This window comes from Mesoplodon densirostris, chromosome 1 (assembly GCF_025265405.1).
Source record: "Mesoplodon densirostris isolate mMesDen1 chromosome 1, mMesDen1 primary haplotype, whole genome shotgun sequence".
Classification (NCBI taxonomy): Eukaryota; Metazoa; Chordata; class Mammalia; order Artiodactyla; family Ziphiidae; genus Mesoplodon; species Mesoplodon densirostris.
Genome location: NC_082661.1, coordinates 46,369,982 through 46,385,384, shown reverse-complemented (window position 1 = coordinate 46,385,384; position 15,403 = coordinate 46,369,982). Strand labels below are relative to the sequence as shown.

General features: G+C 40.1%; 1 pseudogene; it reads right to left on the bottom strand.

Moving 5' to 3' along the window:
• Positions 1-13,411: 13,411 nt before the first annotated feature.
• LOC132487981 (zinc finger protein 248-like) lies at positions 13,412-14,029 on the bottom strand (annotated as a pseudogene).
• Positions 14,030-15,403: the final 1,374 nt, after the last annotated feature.

The window sequence follows — 15,403 nt, the reverse complement described above, 5'->3', positions numbered from 1 at the left end:
CTTGAGAAGGTGGGGTTGTAACTAGTATATCCTGATCAAAGGTAACCTGAAGCAGTTAACTGGACATAGATAACAGGGAAGTGACATGTTAACTTAGGGGAAACGTAGTTAATCTCAAAGAGGGAATGGAGGAGGGCCACAGATTGAGACTTGCCTTCCTTCAAGAAATAGTCCCAATATTTAACTCCAACTCAGAGCAGCCCACATGGAATGGTTAGGGTGGTGACCCAGCATCTGCCCCTCGGCATTGTGTAATACACTCACTTGTTTGGATACCGTAAGATGGCATCACAAGTGATGTGATTCTGCTTCAGTGACCTCTAGAATGATGAATACCTCCCAGTTTCTCCTGCCCTCATAAGATTATATCTGAGCATCTGTTCTGGATTTGACTTATCATATATGTCTTCTAATTGATTGATGTATATAATCTATCTGGGACTTGGAGTCAAATAAGATCACAAGAACCCATGTGCACTGAGACCAGAGGGTAGATTTGAAGTCCAAGTTTCAAATGTGTATAAATTAGCCTGTTTTTCCAAGTCTCCTTTTATACATACCTTAAGTTATCAATGTTTTTAATTATGGTTAGCTTTTACTGTTCTCTTTTAAGCATTACCTTCCTTAATACAACTGAAATGTGATCAGAATCCTTGGGAAGCATTTCACTGATTGTAGTAAGGAAGTCTGGGGGGAAAAATTAGTTAGAAAAAGAGACTTTTGCATGAAAATTCAGGAAGAACAACAGGGGATGTGTCACATTTCATCAGATCTTAAAGATGCCAGTGGATTGACAAAGAGAAAACACTTTGTTAATTTTTAAGACACACCCCAGTTTCAGAGATGTGAAAATGAAAAAAAAAAAAATAATATGTTGCAAAATGGTTCCTTTTCAGAATTCAAGGGTTGCCCTAGGATTGATCCTTTACCAGTACTTGACTTGAACAAAGAGCTTTGGAAATTCAATAATTGTATTCAGTTGATAATTCTAACACTAATTTAGCAAATAATCTAGGTTACAGATTACTTGTTGAGTACTTGAGACAAGATTTTACAATTCTTAAAATTCTTACCGGGCTTCCCTGGTGGCGCAGTGGTTGAGGGTCCGCCTGCCAATGCAGGGGACACGGGTTCGTGCCCCGGTCTGGGGGGATCCCACATGCCGTGGAGCAGCTGGGCCCGTGAGCCATGGCCGCTGAGCCTGCGCGTCCGGAGCCTGTGCTCCGCAATGGGAGAGGCCACAACAGTGAGAGGCCCGTGTAACGCAAAATAAATAAATAAATAAACAAAATTATTACCTATTCGGTAGGTGCTATTTACTTTCTGTGTGGATCATTTAAGATCTTAAGGTCAAAATACTGGTGAATATGTGATCACTACTTGTAGTCACACTTTTAAATTATAACTTTTTAAATTCTTCCTTTCTCATCCCCCACCCTGATAGCCAGAGTTAGGGGATAAAAAGAAATATGGACGTTCACTTTTGCAGCTCCATGACCTTTCTCATTGTACTTTCATTGAAGAGAAAGGCAAATAACAGCATGGAGGGCAAGGCTGAACCGTAGGTAATGAGGACCAGGAAAAGTCCAAAGCAACAGGCCCGAAGTAGTTGCGAGAGTAAAACTGACATTGTGTTGGAACCTGAGAGCAGGTGATACGAACAAGTAGGTTCAAGAGGTAGAGCTGGGAAAAGCTAAGACATAGGGAGTGTGTGGCAACTGATAGGGGCTACGAAAATCATTCAGGGTTTGGTCAGCTAAGCAAAATGCTTAAGGGGAAAGTCCTAGAAAGTGTGCTTTTGTTAAACATCTCTCTGGACAGCATTAAAATCCTAGAAAGTTTTTACATTTATAATACCACAGCAATAAAGAGAACAAATGAAAAACCACCAGTAAATAGGAGGTCTCAATAAAAATTTGAAATATGGAAGGAAGACAGCTATTATATCAGAGCAGAAGCAGAGACCGTTTATACTACTTGCATTAAGGACAAGAAGGAACCAGCTTGGCTCCAGACTCAGAAATGCTTAATACTGTGGAGGACAGGAGTGAGACATGAAGGGAAAGCAGTGAAATTAGTGGCCATTCGTATAAGGGACATTCCCCTCATTCCATACACACTTGCCCTCCTCCGCAACCCCTGTGCATTGTCAACCAGGGACTTACCCTCTAGCAAGAGATGGGAAATTTCTTCTCTGTAGAAATGGCCCTGTTGAATGGCCCCTAGAGACAGACCTGTATTTTGACTTTTGTGAATCCAACAGCAAAGCAGTTATCTTCTAGCTCTAATACATTTATAACAGGGCTTCAAAATTCATGAAATAAAAACATGAAATAGCTGTAGGCAATTTATCAATTATAGTTAGATATTTCAACACTCTTAGGTAATTGATAGCACAAATGGACAGAAAATGACTATCAACTAACTCAACATTTATAGAATACTCCAACAACAGCATAATACACATTCTTTTCAAGTGCACATAATACGGGCTATAAAACAAGTTTCAAACGATTTAAAAGAATGGAAGTCATACAAGGTACATTCTAGCACCAGAACAGAATTAAATTAGAAATTGCTAACAGAAAGATACCTGAAGAGTCACCAAACGTTTGGAAATTAATGGCTTCTAAATGTGCCATGGGGTAAAGAGGAGGTAACAGTGAAAATCTGAAAATATCTTGAACTGAATGAATATATAAAAATTTGTGGGATGCAGCTAAAGCAGCATGGAATTTTATTAATAATTATGCCAATAAATTCAGCAACTTAGTTGAAATAGAAAAAGTCTTTGAAAGGTACAAACTACCCAAGGTCACTCAAGAAGAAAAAGAAAACCTGAATAGCCCTATTAAACGATTTGTAGCTGACAACCTTCCCACAAAAAAAGTACAGGCCAGATGGCACAAGTGAATTCTACCAAACATTTACGGAAGACATAGTAACAACTGTACACCAACTCTTCTAGGAATAAACATTTTCCAACTTATTTTACGAGTCAACATTACCCACATAAAAAGCCAGACAAAGACATCACAAGAAAAGAAAATCATAGATCAATAACTCTCATGAACATAGATGCAAAAATTCTTTTAAAAAATAGCAAATTGAAACTTCTAATCTATAAAAGATGGTAATGCATCATGCCCAAGTAGGATTTATCCTAGAAATGCAAGGTTGCCTTAGCATTCAAAATCAATGTATTTCATATTAACATACTAAAAAAGAAAAACCATATCTTTATAATGTAGAAAAAGCATTTGAAAAAATTTAACACATTCATGATTTAAAACTGTCAATTAATTAGGAATTAAAGGAATCATCCTCAATCTAATAAAGGGCATTTATGGAAGAACATATATCTGACATCATATTTTATGGTGAAATAAAGAGCGGTTTCCTCCCAAGACTGGGAACAAGGCAAAGATGTCTACTCACCACTTGTAGTCAACATTGTCCCAGATGTTCAGCCTGTGCAACAAGGCAATAAAAAGAAAAGACCCCCACCGCCGCACACCTCGTGCTGCCGTCCCAGTGTTACCAAATCAGGTCTGGATGCTTGCTGCTCAGAAATCAATACTCAAGAGAGACAAATGTTGGTAGAAAGGAAAGTTGCTTTTAATCAGAATGCTGGGGAGATGGTGGACTCCCCAAAAACCACCTCCCAATATTCTGCTCAGCCATGAGAAGTTCTTAAAGGGAAAAGGTAAGTAATCTCAGTTAATCCTTGAGATAGGAGGTCAGAGGCATTGCCATCCCCCACTGCATGCAGACTTGTCATGCAGGCTTGTTGACTTCTGTGATCTTTCTTTCAACACTGTCTTGTTCACACAGTTTGTTCGAAAGATTACTGAAGGGGAAGCTAGGGAAGAGATCAGGTCATGTGTTAATTACTTATTCTTCATTTCTACTTCTTTGATCTATGGAAAGAACCAACAGATTAGGCAAGGTATTATGTGATCAAAAGATTTGAAAGTATGCTAGGGCCAGAGATGAGTAGAGCATGGGGGCACCTGGTTTAAGGTTAGTGACGAGACAAAAGGGGCCTCCGGCAGAGAGCTCTTTCCAGCAAAGAGCTTTTTCCTGCCAAAAGCTGCTTACAAATCCCCACTTGTCAGAACATCATTCCATTTTTATTGGATTATGGTCGAAGGTCTGTCTTCTGTAACTTCATGCCGACATAGGGCACCATATTCTTAGAGTGGAAGATGTCGACATGGGTCTGTAGTATCTCTTTGCTGACAATTGTAGTTGACCATTTACATATACGGGCAGAACAAGCTACAATTATTTTGATGCCCACAAAGATATAGATTATTATGAGCAACAGTGTTTATCCCGTTCTCTTAAGGCCAAGTTCTTGAAATTGTGCTAGCCATAGATCTAGTACTTTTTTATAAACAAGAGGCAGGGGATATGGAGGGGACTTTGTCCTTGGCAGGGGGATGGGGGTGGGTGCAGGGTTCTTTCTGCTCAGTTCCACCAGTGCGTGGCGTGCACCGGCAGGAGCTAGGTTTGAGGCGACTAGGCTGCACCTGAGGTTCTGGGCAAGCAGACAGTTAAGGGCCATGGCCTTGCTGGCTCCAAAAGAGGCACAGAGACCTAGACACAGGAAGGGAGAAGGCATGTGTCAGTGGAGACAGAGATTGGAGTTATGCAGCTGTAAGCCAAGGAACACCAAGGATGGAGAGCCACCACCAGAAGCTGAGAGAAAGGCATGGAAGAGATTCTCCCCGAGAGCCTTCAGGGACTGCATGGCCCTGCTGACATCTTGATTTCAGACTTCTAATCACCAGAACTGGAAGAATAATTCCTATTATTTTAAGCCACCCAGTTCGTGGTACTTTGTTACTGCAGCCCTGGAAAATGAATATACAGACTTTCAAAAGTGGCCATGAGACAACTGACTTTTCCATTTGCAAAAAAAAAAAAAAAATGAAAGTAGATCACTAATTTATACCATTAAAAAAATTCCACACAGATTTAAAAATATAAACATGAAAATCAAAACTTCAGTCTTGAGGACCCCGGAGAAAGATGGCGGAAGAGTAAGCCGCGGAGATCACCTTCCCCCCCACAGATAAATCAGAAATTCATCTACACGTGGAACAACTCGTACAGAACACCTACTGAACGCTGACATAAGACCTCAGACCCCCCAAAAGGCAAGAAACTCCCCACATACCTGGGTAGGACAAAAGAAAAAAGAATAAACAGAGACAAAAGGATAGGGACGGGACCTGCACCAGTGGGAGGGAGCCGTGAAGGAGGAAAGGTTTCCACACACTACAAGCCCCTTCGCGGGTGAAGACTGCGGGTGGCGGAGGGGGAAAGCTTCGGAGTAGCGGAGGAGAGCACAGCAACAGGGGTGTGGAGGACAAAGCGGAGAGATTCCGGCACAGAGGATCGGTGCCCTCAGGCACACACCAGCCCGAGAGGCTTGTCTGCCCGGCCGCTGGGGCGGGCGGGGCTGGGAGCTGAGGCTCGGGTATCGGCTTTCAGTCGGAGCGCAGGGAGAGGACTGGGGCTGGCGGCAGGAAGAGAGCCTGAAGGGGTTAGTGCACCACGGCTAGCCCGGAGGGAGTCCGGGGAAAGGGTCTGGAGCTGCCGAAGAGGCAAGAGGCTTTTTCTTCCCTTTTGTTTCCTGGTGCGCGAGGAGAGGGCATTAAGAGGGCTGCTTTGGGAAGCGCCGGAGACGGGCGCGAGACGTGGCTAAAGGCGCGGACCCCGGAGACGGGCGTGGGACGCTGGGGCTGCTGCTGCCGCCGCCACAAGGCCTGTGTGCGAGCGCAGGTCACTGTCCACCCCGCCTTCCGGGGAGCCTCTGCACCCCGCCACTGCTGGGGTCCCAGGACCCAGGGATGGCTTTCCCGGGAAAGCGCACGGAGCGCCTCGGTCTGGTGCAACGTCACGCCGGCCTCCGCGCAGGCCCGCCCCACACTGCGCGCCCCTCCCTCCCCTCTGCCTGAGTGAGCCAGAGCCCCCGAATCAGCGGCTCCTTTAAACCCGTCCTGTCTGAGCGAAGAACGGACGCCCTCGGGCGACCTACGCGCAGAGGCGGGGCCAGGTCCAAGGCTCAGACCCAGGAGCTGTGAGAGCAGAGAAGAGATAGGGAAATCTCTCTGTGCAGCCTCGGAGGCAGCGGATTAAAGCTCCACGGTCCACTTGATATGCCCTGCGTCTGTGGAGTGCATAAATGGACAGCGAATCATCCCAAATTGAGGAAGTGGACTTTGAGGACAAGATTTAAGACTTTCTCCCCTTTTCCTCTTTTTACAACGAATTATCCCAAATTAAGGAAGTGGACTTAGAGAGCAAGATTTCAGACTTTTCCCCCTTTTCCTCTTTTTACAACGAATTATTCCAAATTGAGGAGGTGGACTTGGAGAGCAAGATTTTCGATTTTCCCCCCTGCTCTCTTTTTGTGAATGTGTATGTGTATCCTTCTGTGTGAGATTTTCTCTGTATAGCTTTGCTTCCACCATATGTCCCAGGGTTCTATCTGTCCGTTTTTTTTTTTCAATAATTACTTTTTAATTTTAATAACGCTACTATATTTTATACTTTATTCTATTTTACTTTACCTGCTCTTTCATTTTTTCCTACCTTCCCTTCCTCCCTCCCTCCCTCCGCCCCTCTTTTCCTTCTTCCTCTTTCTTTCCTTCCTCCCTCCCTCCCTTTCTTTCTTTCTTCCTTCCTTCATTCCTTCCTTTCTTTCTTCCTTTCTTTCTCTCTCTCTTTCTTTCTTCTACTAATTCTTTCTTTCTACTTTTCCTCCCTTTTATTCTGACCCGGGTAGATGAAAGGCTCTTGGTGCTGCAGCCAGGAGTCAGTGCTGTGCCTCTGAAGTGGGAGAGTCAACTTCAGGACACGGGTCCAAAAGAGACCTCCCAACTCCACATAATATCAAGCAGCGAAAATCTCCCAGAGATCTCCATCTCAACACCAGCACCCAGCTTCAGTCAACGACCAGCAAGCTACAGTGCTGGTCACCCTATGCCGAGCAACTAGCAAGGCAGGAACACAACCCCACCCATTAGCACAGAGGCTGCCTAAAAACATAATAAGGCCACAGGCACCCCAAAACACACCACCAGACGTGGACCTGTCCACCAGAAAGACAAGATCGAGCCTCAACCACCAGAAGACAGGCACTAGTCCCCCCCCACCAGGAAGCCTAAACAACCTACTGAAACAACCTTAGCCACTGGGGACAGACACCAAAAACAACGGGAACTACGAATCTGCAGCCTGCAAAAAGGAGACCCCAAACACAGTAAGATAAGCAAAATGAGAAGACAGAAAAACACACAGCAGGTGAAGGAGCAAGATAAAAACCTACCAGACCTAACAAATGAAGAGGTAATAGGCAGTCTACCTGAAAAAGAATTCAGAATAATGATAGTAAATATGATCCAAGATTCTATTTCCAAGATCCAAACTCTTGGAAATAGAATAGACAAAATGCAAGAAACAGTTAACAAGGACCTAGAAGAACTAAAGATGAATCAAGCATCGATTAAAAACACAATAGATGAAATGAAAAATACTCTAGATGGGATCAATAGCAGAATAACTGAGGCAGAAGAACGGATAAGTGAGGTGGAAGATAAAATAGTGGAAATAACTGCTGCACAGCAAAATAAAGAAAAAAGAATGAAAAGAACAGAGGACAGTCTCAGAGACCTCTGGGACAACATTAAACGCACCAACATTCGAATTATAGGGGATCCAGAAGAAGAAGAGAAAAAGAAAGGGACTGAGAAAATATTTGAAGAGATTATAGTTGAAAACTTCCCTAATATGGGAAAGGAAAGAGTTAATCAAGTCCAGGAGGCACAGAGAGTCCCATACAGAATAAATCCAAGGAGAAATACGCCAAGACACATATTAATCAAACTGTCAAAAATTAAACACAAAGAAATCATATTAAAAGCAGCAAGGCAAAAACAACAAATAACACACAAGGGAACCCCCATCAGGTTAACAGCTGATCTCTCAGCAGAAACTCTACAAGCCAGAAGGGAGTGGCAGGACATAATTAAAGTGATGAAGGAGAGAAACCTGCAACCAAGATTACTCTACCCAGCAAGGATCTCATTCAAATTTGATGGAGAAATTAAAAGGTTTACAGATAAGCAAAAGCTGAGAGAGTTCAGCACCACCAAACCAGCTTTACAACAAATGCTAAAGGAACTTCTCTAGGCAAGAAACACAACAGAAGGAATATACCTACAATAACAAACCCAGAGCAATTAAGGAAATGGGAATAGGAACATACATATCAATAATTACCTTAAATGTAAATGGACTAAATGCTCCCACCAAAAGACACAGAGTGGCTGAATGGATACAAAAACAATACCCATATATATGATGTCTATAAGAGACCCACTTCAGACCTAGAGACACATACAGATTGAAAGTAAGGGGATGGAAAAAGATATTCCATGCAAATGGAAATCAAAAGAAAGCTGGAGTAGCAATTCTTATATCAGACAAAATAGACTTTAAAATAAAGACTATTAGAAGAGACAAAGAAGGACACTACATAACAATAAAGGGATCGATCCAAGAAGAAGATATAACAATTGTAAATATTTATGCACCCAACATAGGAGCACCTCAATACATAAGGCAAATACTAACAGCCATAAAAGGGGAAATCGACAGTCACACATTCATAGTAGGGGACTTTAGCACCCCACTTTCACCAATGGACAGATCATCCAAAATGAAAATAAATAAGGAAACACAAGCTTTAAATGATACATTAAACAAGATGGACTTAATTGATATTTATAGGACATTCCATCCAAAAACAACAGAATACACATTTTTCTCAAGTGCTTATGGAACATTCTCCAGGATAGATCATATCTTGGGTCACAAATCAAGCCTTGGTAAATTTAAGAAAATTGAAATTGTATCAAGTATCTTTTCCGACCACAATGCTATGAGACTAGACATCAATTACAGGAAAATATCTGTAAAAAATACAAACACATGGAGGCTAAACAATACACTACTCAATAACGAAGTGATCACTGAAGAAATCAAAGAGGAAATTTAAAAATACCTAGAAACAAATGACAATGGAGATGCGACGACGCAAAACCTATGGGACGCAGCAAAAGCAGTTCTAAGGGGGAAGTTTATAGCAATACAATCCCACCTTAAGAAACAGGAAACATCTCGAGTAAACAACCTGACCTTGCACCTAAAGCAATTAGAGAAAGAAGAACAAAAAACCCCAAAGTTAGCAGAAGGAAAGAAATCATGAAGATGAGATCAGAAATAAATGAAAAAGAAATGAAGGAAATGATAGCAAAGATCAATAAAACTAAAAGCTGGTTCTTTGAGAAGATAAACAAAATTGACAAACCATTAGCCAGACTCATCAAGAAAAAAAAGGGAGAAGACTCAAATCAACAGAATTAGAAATGAAAAAGGAGAAGTAACAACTGACACTGCATAAATACACAAGATCATGAGAGATTACTACAAGCAACTCTATGCCAATAAAATGGACAACCTGGAAGAAATGGACAAATTCTTAGAAATGCACAACATGCCAAGACTGAATCAGGAAGAAACAGAAAATATGAACAGACCAATCACAAGCACTGAAATTGAAACTCTGATAAAAAATCTTCCAACAAACAAAAGCCCAGAACCAGATGGTTTCACAGGCGAATTCTATCAAGCATTTAGAGAAGAGCTAACACCTATCCTTCTCAAACTCTTCCAAATTATAGCAGAGGGAGGAACACTCCCAAACTCATTCTACGAGGCCACCATCACCTTGATACCAAAACCAGACAAGGATGTCACAAAGAAAGAAAACTACAGGCCAATATCACTGATGAACATAGATGCAAAAATCCTCAACAAAATACTAGCAAACAGAATCCAACAGCACATTAAAAGGATCATACACCATGATCAAGTGGGGTTTATTCCAGGAATGCAAGGATTCTTCAATATATGCAAATCAATCAACGTGATACACCATATTAAAAAACTGAAGGAGAAAATCCATATGATCATCTCAATAGATGCAGAGAAAGCTTTCGACAAAATTCAACACCCATTTATGATAAAAACCCTGCAGAAAGTAGGTATAGAGGGAACTTTCCTCAACATAATAAAGGCCATATATGACAAACCCACAGCCAGCATCGTCCTCAATGGTGAAATCTGAAACCATTTCCACTAAGATCAGGAACAAGACAAGGTTGCCCACTCTCACCACTCTTATTCAACATAGTTTTGGAAGTTTTAGCCACAGCAATCAGAGAAGAAAAGGAAATAAAAGGAATCCAAATTGGAAAAGAAGAAGTAAAGCTGTCACTGTTTGCAGATGACATGATACTATACATAGAGGATCCTAAAGATGCTACCAGAAAACTACTAGAGCTAATCAATGAATTTGGTAAAGTAGCAGGATACAAAATTAATGCACAGAAATCTCTGGCATTCCTGTACACTCATGATGAAAAATCTGCAAGTGAAATCAAGAAAACACTCCCATTTACCATTGCAACAAAAAGAATAAAATATCTAGGAATAAACCTACCTAAGGAGACAAAAGACCTGTATGCAGAAAAGTATAAGACACTGATGAAAGAAATTAAAGATGATACAAATAGATGGAGAGATATACCATGCTCCTGGATTGGAAGAATCAATATTGTGAAAATGACTCTACTACCCGAAGCAATCTACAGATTCAATGCAATCCGTATCAAACTACCATTGGCATTTTTCACACAACTAGAACAAAAAATTTCAAAATTTGTTTGGAAAAACAAAAGACACCGAATAGCCAAAGCAATCTTGAGAACGAAAAACGGAGCTGGAGGAATCAGGCTCCCTGACTTCAGACTATACTACAAAGCTACAGTAATCAAGACAGTGTGGTACTGGCACAAAAACAGAAAGATAGATCAATGGAACAGGATAGAAAGCCCAGAGATAAACCCACGCACATATGGTCAACTTATCTTTGATAAAGGAGGCAGGAATGTACAGTGGAGAAAGGACAGCCTCTTCAATAAGTGGTGCTGGGAAAACTGGACAGGGACATGTAAAAGTATGAGATTAGATCATTCCCTAACACCATACACAAAAATAAACTCAAAATGGATTAAAGACCTAAATGTAAGGCCAGAAACTATCAAACTCTTAGAGGAAAACATAGGCAGAACACTCTATGACATAAATCACAGCAAGATCCTTTTGGACCCACCTCCTAGAGAAATGGAAATAAAAACAAAGATAAACAAATGGGACCTAATGAAACTTCAAAGCTTTTGCACAGCAAAGGAAACCATAAACAAGACCAAAAGACAACCCGCAGAATGGGAGAAAATATTTGCAAATGAAGCAACTGACAAAGGATTAACCTCCAAAATTTATAAACAGCTCATGCAGCTCAACAGCAAAAAAACAAACAACCCAATCCAAAAATGGGCAGAAGACTTAAATAGGCATTTCTCCAAAGAAGATATACAGACTGCCAACAAACACATGAAAGGATGCTCAACATCTTTACTCATTAGAGAAATACAAATCAAAACTACAATGAGATATCATCTCACACCAGTCAGAATGGTCATCATCAAGAAATCTAGAAACAATAAATGCTGGAGAGGGTGTGGAGAAAAGGGAACACTCTTGCACTGCTGGTGGGAATGTGAATTGATAGAGCCACTATGGAGAACAGTATGGAGGTTCCTTAAAAAACTAAAAATAGAACTACCATATGACCCAGGAATCCCACTACTAGGCATATACCCTGAGAAAACCATAATTCAAAAAGAGACATGTACCAAAATGTTCATTGCAGCTCTATTCACAATAGCCCGGAGCTGGAAACAACCTAAGTGTCCATCATCGGATGAAGGGATAAAGAAGATGTGGCACATATATACAATGGAATATTACTCAGCCATAAAAAGAAACGAAACTGAGCTATTTGTAATGAGGTGGATAGACCTAGAGTCTGTCATACAGAGTGAAGTAAGTCAGAAAGAGAAAGACAAATACCGTATGCTAACACATATATATGGAATTTAAGAAAAAATGTCATGAAGAACCGAGGGGTAAAACGGGACTAAAGACACAGACCTACTTGAGAATGTACTTGAGGATATGGGGAGGGGGAAGGGTAAGCTGTGACAAAGCGAAAGAGAGGCATGGACATATATACACTACCAAACGTAAGGTAGATAGATAGTGGGAAGCAGCCGCAGAGCACAGGGAGATCAGCTCGGTGCTTTGTGACCGCCTGGAGGGGTGGCATGGGGAGGGTGGGAGGGAGGGAGATGCATGAGGGAAGGGATGTGGGAACAGATGTATATGTATGACTGATTCACTTTGTTATAAAGCAGAAACTAATAAATAAATAAATAAAATAAAATAAAATATAGAGACTCTTTTGAAAAACATAATTATAATACCGGAGAAACTAATAACCCCTGAATATCATGAAATATCTGTGGTCATAGATACCACAGTCAACAGATGCCACAGCTAATGGTGGATACATAAACCTACACATGTGATAAAATTGCACAGAACTAAATATACCTACACATAAATGAGTACAAATAAAATTGAGAAATTCTGAATTGGTGGATTATATCAATAATGTCATTATCCTGGCTGATATTTGTACTATATTTTTATAAGATGTCACCACTGGGGGAAACTGGGTACAGGGTACATGAGGTCTCTCTGTATTACTTCTTACAACTGCATCTTACAATCTACAATTATCTCAATAAAAATTTCAATTAAAACAAAAAATTACATAGGTATTAAGTATGGGACAATTTATACATTTCATATTCATATTAAAATTATGAAATAAAAACTTTATGAGTTATTAAGCAAATATATATATACTTCCTACTAAATGCTGCATTCCAATAAGGAAACCTATCATGAAAAGTTTCTCTACATAGCATACTTATACATTTTCTGCAAAAGAAAAGGCCTCCTTTTTAAATTTTTTGACACTGTAACATCTTCAAAATATTAATAAAGTTATCAAATATTAATTATTTGCTACTCAATGAAATGTCACTTCTAGGCAAAAGATTTCTCATATATACTGAGTCCCCCACCTCAGCCCCAGGTTGTTTCTGCTATGCAATGAGTCCAACAAGAGGGTGAAGGTTTCAGGATGTTGACAGGGGTTTCTTCTTAGTGCTGTTTCTCTGTTGTTTACTGAAATCGAGATGCTGGTGAAAGGTTCCATTACACCTGTACTGTTTCTCCCTAGTGTGTTCTCTGATGTGTTGTGAGGAATGACTCTGGTAGAAGGTTTTCCCACATTGGTTACATTCATAGGGTTTCTCCCCTATGAGAAATATATTTCTCTCCTGTGTGAGTCCTCTGATGATCAATGAAGTTTGGCTTCTGGGAGAAATTCCTTACATTCATAGGGTTTCTCCCCAGTATGTATTCCCTTATGTACTGTGAGAGCTGACCTACCATTGAAGGCTTTCTGACATTCATTACACTCATAGGGTTTCTCCCCTCTGTATGTTCGCTGATGTACATGGAGATTTGACTTCTCACAGAAATTTTTTCCACATTCATTACATTCATAAGGTTTCTCCCCTGTGTGTGTTCTCTGATGTACTGCGAGGCCTGACCTATACCCAAAGGTTTTCCCACATTTGGTGCATTCATAGCATTTCTCCCCTCTGTGTATCCTCTAATGTAGGATGAGAGATGACTTATGGCTGAAGGTTTTCCCACGTTCACTACATTCATAGAGTTTTTCTCTTACATCTGTTTTCTGATATGTAGGAAGCTTTGGCTTCTCGTAAAATGCAGTAGCACACTGATTAATTTTATAGACTTCTTTCCCTATATGTGTTTCTTGATGCTGCATGAAATTTGGGTTCTTGCAGAATACTTCCCAATCTTCATAACAGTTAAAGGTTTTCTCTCCTTTATAAATTCGCTGAAGGAGTGACTTCTTTCTGAAACTATTCACTTTCAATACACTCATAGTATCTCTTCCCCATGATAACTCCATAGTGCTTATTTAAAGTTGACTTCTAACCAACAGACCACCTCCCACAGTCATTCAATTCATAGTGGTTCTCCCTTGTATGAGTTCCCTGATGAACAGTGAATGTTGGTCTATCAGAAAAGGCTTTGACATGTTCATTACATCCATAGGGCTTCTCCCATGAGCTTGCTCTCTTATGGGTAATGAAAGTTGCCCCCTCATTGAAGGCTTTCCCACATTCACTATTTCAGAAGAAAGCTTCAGAGTTTGAGTATCTTGATGCTGGAATATGTCCTCATTTTGACTAATGGCTTTTCCAGTTCTATCATATTCTAAAGATTTCTCTCTAGAATGACCTGTGCTTTGTACAAAGGAGTAATTTCCCATGTGTATTAAACTCATCAAGCTGCCTTACAAAGGAGTGTCTATTACTAATGATTAATTCTGAAAGAGAATCCAAATTCATTCCATATGAATCATATTTATCAGGTGTTTTTCTTGATAAAATAGAGTTTGTATCCAGAGAAAATGCTTTTCCTAGTACACTATTTCTCTCTTTAGTTGGTGTTTTGTTGTTGACAAAATCAACTTTCCACCAATGCTGGTCTTCCTTTTCCTGGCTCTTCTCCATCAGGTCAACTATGCAGAAGTATAGAAATGAAAATAATTTACCATAGTTTATATATGTTAATATATTTCTTATGAAGAGAAGACATATTCATATGTCTTATTCTAGCCCAGTCATTTGCTATGAAAGTAATCTCAAGGGCATACTGCCTTGCTCCTCTAGGTTTTAAAAATAAATAAATAACTTGCAGTAGTGAAAAATGGGGAATCTGGCAACAAAATGCAATAATTTGACACTTCAAAAATGTTTATTGTGGTGATCATTTTGCAATATATACAAATATCAAATCACTACATTGTACATCTGACACTAAAATGTTGTATGCCAATTATACCTCAATTTGTTTTAAATGTGACATTCAAGAATAGGGAATTTGAAATAAACACAAACAATAAATTTAAAATGTTTGAATGACTGCTTACTCTTGGGGTGGGGAACAGCACAGGTAATAGAATCAGCCCAACAACTCAACAAATATTAAGTAGAATCACAAGGAAAATTAATAGACAATGATGGTAAGGGGAGATATCAAGGAACAATTAGACTTGGAACAATTAAATCAGGGCCTAGTCATTATCGAAGCAAGAGCCTCACTAATGTACATGCTTACAACCTCATCCTCCTTTCTTCTATTCCACATAATGCCACCAAATTAAATTTCAGAAAGTACTCATTTTCATTAGAGTTAAAAGGAAAACTATTGCCTAGGCTATATTTGCATTCTCATGGGGATTCACAATGAA